At 38.1% G+C, this 6,863-nt stretch overlaps 1 long non-coding RNA gene across 1 annotated transcript in view; it reads left to right on the top strand.

Annotated features, from left to right (window-relative positions):
* Positions 1 to 1,236: 1,236 nt before the first annotated feature.
* The window catches only part of LOC125691025 (uncharacterized), a 134,186-nt gene continuing 128,559 nt past the window's right edge, over positions 1,237 to 6,863 (top strand). The window contains exon 1 of the long non-coding RNA XR_007375880.1: positions 1,237 to 1,594. This is a non-coding gene — a long non-coding RNA (uncharacterized LOC125691025). The remainder of the gene's footprint in view (positions 1,595 to 6,863) is intronic.

Genomic DNA, 6,863 nt, shown 5'->3' with positions numbered 1-6,863 from the left:
TGTCATGGCTTTTTGTGATGAGTTTTCATAATTAATACAAGGACAATGTTTCTTTGGAAAACTTTAAACAGGCTGAATATTTTGTTTGGGGCCTATTTTTTTGGCTACTGAAGTTTTTTGGATTTTTCAGGTGAAACAGGTGATTTGCTATTGTCTTAACTCACAGGATTCATGTTTAGCAGGCCAGACTGTGCTATCAGAGCAAGTACATCTGTCGTGTTGGAAAATACTGTCATCTTAAGGTTTTAAAACTTCAGTGTTTCAACACTGTATTTTCATGGTGTTGGATCCAGTCCTTCCTCTTAAGTAAAAAGCACTTTTATTACTGTAGTCACTGGCAGCAGAGACCACAGTTTGAATCCTTCCAACACTGCTGCATGGTAAGTAGGTGGGATGAGCGTGTGATTTAGAGATGAGTAACTCAAGCAAACATAACGAATGAACTGCTGATCTCTTACTCTATATTGGCAAATGTACAAGTTTTAATTGGAGGAGGGTGAGCTAGAGCGTATAAAATGTGGATCGCTGTGAAAGTTCAATCTCAACTTGAAATCAAACAGTAACTTTCAATATTGCAAAAATATTTCTCATTTCCATGCCCTTTAATATGTTTTTAACCTATGATATGTAGGGAAATAAATCATAACCTGTGGGACAGCACAGAGTCAGTGTTAATTGAGTACTCAGAAACTGGGAGAGAATAAGCACAGGTCGTAGTGTTCAGCAAGCACAACAAAACTGTAGTTTGTTAGTAGCATTTGAATGGATAGAATTTATAGATAAATCCCTTCCATACCTACACTGATACCTTGTTTAATGAATTATTTAAATTTTCTCCTGAAAACTAAGATGACTTTAAAAAAATATTGTACTGTAACATGACCACAAGTACTGCAGAGATACTGTGAAATAAATATGCTAAGAGAGGAAATAACTTAACTTCATTTTACAGAGAAAATAATGAGGTACAGAGCATTTCAAATCTAAAAGTGTCACATTCTCTAACTTTGCACGTCTTTTAAATGTCTGGAATATATGACATATTTTTTTTATTATGAAAACAGGCTTCCCAGAGACTTCAGATGTACTTTTTTTTTTTTTTTTTTTACATCACAATTTCTTCAAATCTGGCATTTTTGGAGAATGGAGACACCAAATCTGGTTAATCAGTGGTGAAAAGTTCAGTTTGCTTAAGGCTGAGAGCTTCAGGCAAAGGTCAGACCAGTGATGCCTCCCAGGAAGGCATTTAACTGCCTTAATCATATGGCCATCCTTCTATCTCCTGCAGTCCTGGGACTCGATTGGAACTGATCTTTCCTATCTTGTGACATTCCTATAGAGGTGTTCCACGGACAGAGAACTGCTTCAGAGGTGATTCCCAAGAGGAGTATTTTCCTCTTTCGCACGGAAAAAAATCAGGCTTTGTTTGGCCTGTGAAGGGAGTGCAGAAACATTGAATCCAACTACGTTAAAGCTGGGGAGAAGTAGAAGTTGCAAGAAGTTGGAGCAGAGATGTAACATGGAAATAGCTTGAAGTATGGCAGTATTTTGTATTCCCAAGAAAGGACCTGTTTCAGCTATTGAAGTATTAACTGTAAGCAATGCTGCTAGCTTTATTTATCCTAATTCTTGCTAATTATCTTCCTCTAATCTTAGCTCTCATGAGCAACAGATATGTCTAGCTCTACAGAAATCTTAAGTTTTCTTTGAGTTTTCGAAAGTCATAGTGAACTCCTGTGACCTGGGTCTTGGCTTAGAGTTCTGTCTGGTGGGTCATATAGAGGAGCAGCTGTTTGTCTTCTACACAGAGTTTTGGGCCAGATGCTGAACTTCTGTATGAAGTTCAGTTGTAAAAGCCATATTTGCAGAAATGTTGTGCTATTATTCCTGGCTTAATTATCAATTTGATACAATGCTAGAGTAAATGTAATAGTAAATAGTAAATGACTTTATACTTCTTAAAAGTTAGAGGTTTTTACTGCATAATATGCTCTACTTTTTCTATAAGCTAATTAAGAGCAAATTATAAAACAGACCATTACTTGGTGTACACGGACATTTCTATATCACAAATAATACACTGTCTTATATCTGCTTCTTGAGTAACAATCAAGTTGAGAGCCTGAAATGAATGAGGCATTTTCTGCTCAAAGCTCAAATGGAGAGATTAGTACTGTCACTTCCTTGATTAGTGCTGTCATTTGATTTTTGTAGGGTGATGCAAAGAGAAAAGTGCATGATAGTCATTTTCTTTGCTGTGTCTAACTTCATGCAGCCATACAGCAGTGCTGATAGCCAAGTAATTCTGCAGTGTAACTCAAACACTTCAAATCTGTATGAATTCATTGTTTCTTCTTATTGCCAGCCCTGTCAAAATTAATGCTAAAATGTTTTGGCAAGAGTTTCCACAGTAATTGGTGTATTGTGTTTCTGTTAAAATATATTCTAGTGAAGTATTCCTCTAAAGAAAACCCCTTCAGTCTGTTCTGATATGTGAATTTATTGAAATGTGCATTCGGAAATATTCCTGTCAGCCTACCGTGTCTGTGTGTGCTTTGAGTTAGCAATACATCAGTCTGGAAGAAATCCCACTTCCTTCTTGTATTTTCACTTAATTGCACATACGACACCTATATAAACATCCTTTAAAGTAATGAGTCTCTATGACTACCTGAAAGGGGGTTGTAATGAGGAGAGGGTTGGCCTCTTTCCCTGCATAACTGGCAATAGGACTAGAGGGAATGGCCTCAAGATGCTTTAGAGGAGGTTCAGGGTGAACGTTAGGAAAAATTTTTCCAGTAGAGTGGTCAGGCACTGGAATGGGCTGCCCAGGGAGGTGATGGAGTCATTGTCCCTGGAGGTGTTCAAGAAACATTTAAGTGTTGTGCTAAGGGATGTGGTTAGTTAGTATTACTGGTGGTAGGTAAATGGTTGGACTAGATGGTCTTGGAGGTATTTTCCAACCTTGGTGATTCTATGACCAAGGTCTCCTTGAGTCGTTGAATATATAATCTTGACTTCCCTAGCACTGTATTAACTGAAATAAAGATACATTCATAGCCCATTTCTTTAAACTGGCACCTCTGACAGACTGTGGGCAGTTCCAGCCAGCTGATATTCCCGAGCCTCCTGTGAGAGAAAAATGAAAGATACAGCTACTCACAGTGATTTGTTTTATACTCATCACATGTTTGGGCACCTTGCAGATCCAGTAGATTTCATTGCTGCCCTTACATACATGAACAAGAATTTTGCTGCTGTCCTGGCATCAGATTCAAAGCCTGCAATGTCTTGTGTGTCTTCCTGCAAGTGTGTGTGCTGTGAGTGTTGCCACAAGCCTTCCTGCTAGATGGTATTCTCAAAGAATGGCCTGAAGTAGTTCACATCAGTGGTGCTCGTTGGAATCTTTTCCCTTTCCTAGAGACTCAGCATGTGTGCTGGCCAATGAAGGCTGGCAGCCTGGGTTGGTGGTGTTGGTCTCTGCAGGCTTGCTCCAACCCATGCTCTACTGGGAGGCTGCTTGACTACTCTGCTCTTCCTTGAGGCAGCTGCTGCTGCTTCTGAGCTGCCATTTGGTCTGCTTGTTCCAAGAATGCTTCCTTATGAAGTGTGGGAAAGCTTGCTGCTCCATCCATGTCTAGGCAAAGTGGTTCTTCTTGTGCAAAAAAAGCATGTATATACATACAGAGAATGGATAGTTAAACCTGGTGTATGTTTCCCCCCCCCCCCCCCCCCATTCCTTGATTAGATTACTCAAAGCAACAGAAAAGTTGCTGTCAGGTTTCACTTCAAGTCTAGGCATTGTATTCCCAGTCTTCCAGAACTCACTCCGTTAACTTGAGTTTGCTGATAGAAAACATAACACCTAGTGTTGGTTACAAGGAGAATTTCTTTGTTACTATGTAAGCTTCATATGTGTGACACAGTGCTATTTCAGCAGAAAAGCATTATTGAAATTGTAAGGATGTACCATCTTTTACAGTTTACGTCCTGCTCTTTCATCAGCAAGATCTTCTCTATTTGTGAGGGATTACATTTATCTCTCCAGTATTTTGCAGCCCTTAATGTTACTCCTAAATCTGCAAGACTGATGAAAGATTTATTCCATGTCAGGACACAGTTACTTTTAACTCTGCTTTGACTTGTTCTAGTCTGGATCTGTTATCTTTATGGCAACAGTACTTACATTCTGGCTTGAGGGACAGGTTGGATGGGGCCCTGGGCAGCTGAACTGCTGGATGGCAGCCCTGCCCACAGCAGGGGTTGGGGCTGGGTGGGCTTTGAGGTTCTTTGCAACAACATATTCTGTGATTTCTATGACTTATTCTGAAGGATTTGTTCATCAAACCTAAACAACTATGCCTCCTTTATTTGCTCACTTATCTGATAGCTGGACAGATTAAAAAACTGAAATGTTCATAATGCAGTGTGAAACTATTTAGCTATTTTCATTACTGATATTTTTTTGTTTGTTTGTTTTCAGTCCTTCCTGAACTTGTTGTTCCAGAATAAGTTGTTACATTACAAGTATAAAGATAAGAGGACCGTTCAGTTAGCAAACATAATCCTTCTGATTGTGCCTTTAGGAAAGGAATGAATTTTACTGGCCACCCAAGTCCACGTTTGAAACATCTAGCTCCTTTTGTTAGCTGCCTGTATTTTTGTATCAATTAATATTGGGAAGATACAGTATTTAGTTCCACTGTTTTTAGTCTCAAAATTTGTGTATGTATGCGCACTGATTAAGTCTTCAAGAGATGATCTGCAGCGTGTGTTGAGCTTCATAATTACTTAAGCTTCAGTACCAGTTATCTTCTTTTTTTTTTAAGGGGGGGGGGGGGGGGGGGGAAAGAGGTATATATAATTCAGAATGGTGCTGAGAGTTAATTTTTATACCTGTTAAGAGTTCTGTCCTAGATTAACATCCTGAAGTTATGACTGAGATTTCCAGCTTGTAATATTCTGCTACTTATGAGTTAGAACTAAGATACGGAGGTATTTTCTACTCTTAAAAACTGTCATTTGTATTTCTCTGCTAATATTTTCACTGATTATTTTGAATTTATTCTGAGCATTCCAATGTAATTCCACATCTTTATTTCAGAACTACTGGAATAAACGCCAGTAAATTTAGAAGTGAAATTCAGCATGTACTTCTGAAAATGGGCAGAGCAGTAGGGTTTTTTTTTTTTGTTTTAGCAAAAAGATCACAGTACAGACGTGCAGCATTGTGACTAAAATGTAAATCTACTAAATCTAGTTTTATTTCAATTGAATGTTTACTTCACATCTCAGCTGCCCATCTTTTTCTGACTGGAATGAATGATGTATGGAGCATATTGATGAGTGTTATGTTTCAGAAGAAGTGTCATTAACTTGGTTACGTGACTGAAGTTTAATTAAAATGCCAAAAGAGAGAACTGTGCAATTTCTAAAATAAAGTGAAAAGCTATGGTGTATGGATATTTTATCAAGGATGACTTAAAGTTTCAATGGCACATCACATGCATATAATAAGGTTACTAAGCAATGAAAATTTTGCAGAGACAGTTGAGTATTTTACTGTGTTCTTTCATGTTTTTTGGAACCTGGTTGTTATTGTTTGTTTGATTTTATGTAACAATGAAGTGCTACGTTGCTAGCTTTCAAAGGCAGGGTGAGGAGAACTTGAAATGTGGCTGAGGTACAGTCAGAGATGAAAGCTTGAAATCTGGGATTAAAAAAAATGTTGAGCTAAGCAACAGGCGGATGTGCAAATTGGAGATCAGAAAGGGCTTATATTGTGGATGTATCAGGAAATGCTTATATGATACCTGTATGGAATTTCTAATCCAGGAGGAATTTAACACAGGTCTGTGTTTCTCCTCTTTCCTTAAAGCAGTTTGGTGCTGCTCAATATCCTTCTCTAGTTCTAGCTCAGCATTCAGAAGGTATTTTCACAGAGATAATTGAAGGCAAAAAAACCTAAGAGAAAATGACTGTCAGTGCTTCCTCAGCATGGTTTTCACCAACCATTTTCTTGGGCATTCCAGGGGATATATAAAAGGATAGCTGACACGAGATGGCCAGTTTGAAAAGCCTGGCTGTGGCACTTGGAGAGTCCTTTGTTTTGGGTTTTATATGGCTAACCCCAGTACTTGAGCATCTTGAGACATTCAAGCAACTAATAAGTTTGTATTTCTTCATGTGGTGGAGGCCAAGTGGAATACAAAAGCCAAGTTACAACTAATTATATCTCCATTTTTGTCTCCCTCCACTGGCCACAGTGTAGTGTTAGTGCTTCCACTACTATCTGCAGGATTCTTTGGTGGTTGAATTACTTTCTCACCTGAAGCACTTTTTTCCGTATGTTTCATTGCATTTTGGAGACATTGTAGCTGAATCTTACTATCTAGCCTGGTGGTGTTTTGGTTTTTGGTTGCTTATTGTAGAATAAATATACTGCCCTCAGAAGCAGTGTTCTGCCCACAGACTAGTCTCGCATTAGGGTCTTTTGCTACAAATGTTAAGTAAGTTGGAACTTGCAAAGCATGTTGTAGCTTAGCAACCAGGATGCTGCTATTTAACAGCTGATTTGTGAACTTCAGAGCAATCAGAAATGTCTTTCCTTATTTCTTGAGCACATCCAATGTGTAAAAAGTGAAGATCTTAACATGAGGTAAAGATTTAAGTTCTAGATTTGGCATTCTTAATGTATTAGTACTTACTTTCCAAATCTTGATAGCAGAATAAGAACTCTGTTCTTCTCATTTATAAAAAAAAAAAAACATGACCCTAATGTCATGAAAATGACTTGTTTTTCTAACTCTTTTAAATGTTTGATATTTGCATATAAATTTCCATTTATTTCCAGTGAAGTTTTT

The sequence above is a fragment of the Lagopus muta genome, chromosome 3, assembly GCF_023343835.1.
Source record: "Lagopus muta isolate bLagMut1 chromosome 3, bLagMut1 primary, whole genome shotgun sequence".
In the NCBI taxonomy this organism is placed as follows: Eukaryota; Metazoa; Chordata; class Aves; order Galliformes; family Phasianidae; genus Lagopus; species Lagopus muta.
The sequence above is the reverse complement of the archived record's forward strand: the minus strand, read 5'-3'. Positions and strand labels throughout refer to the sequence as shown.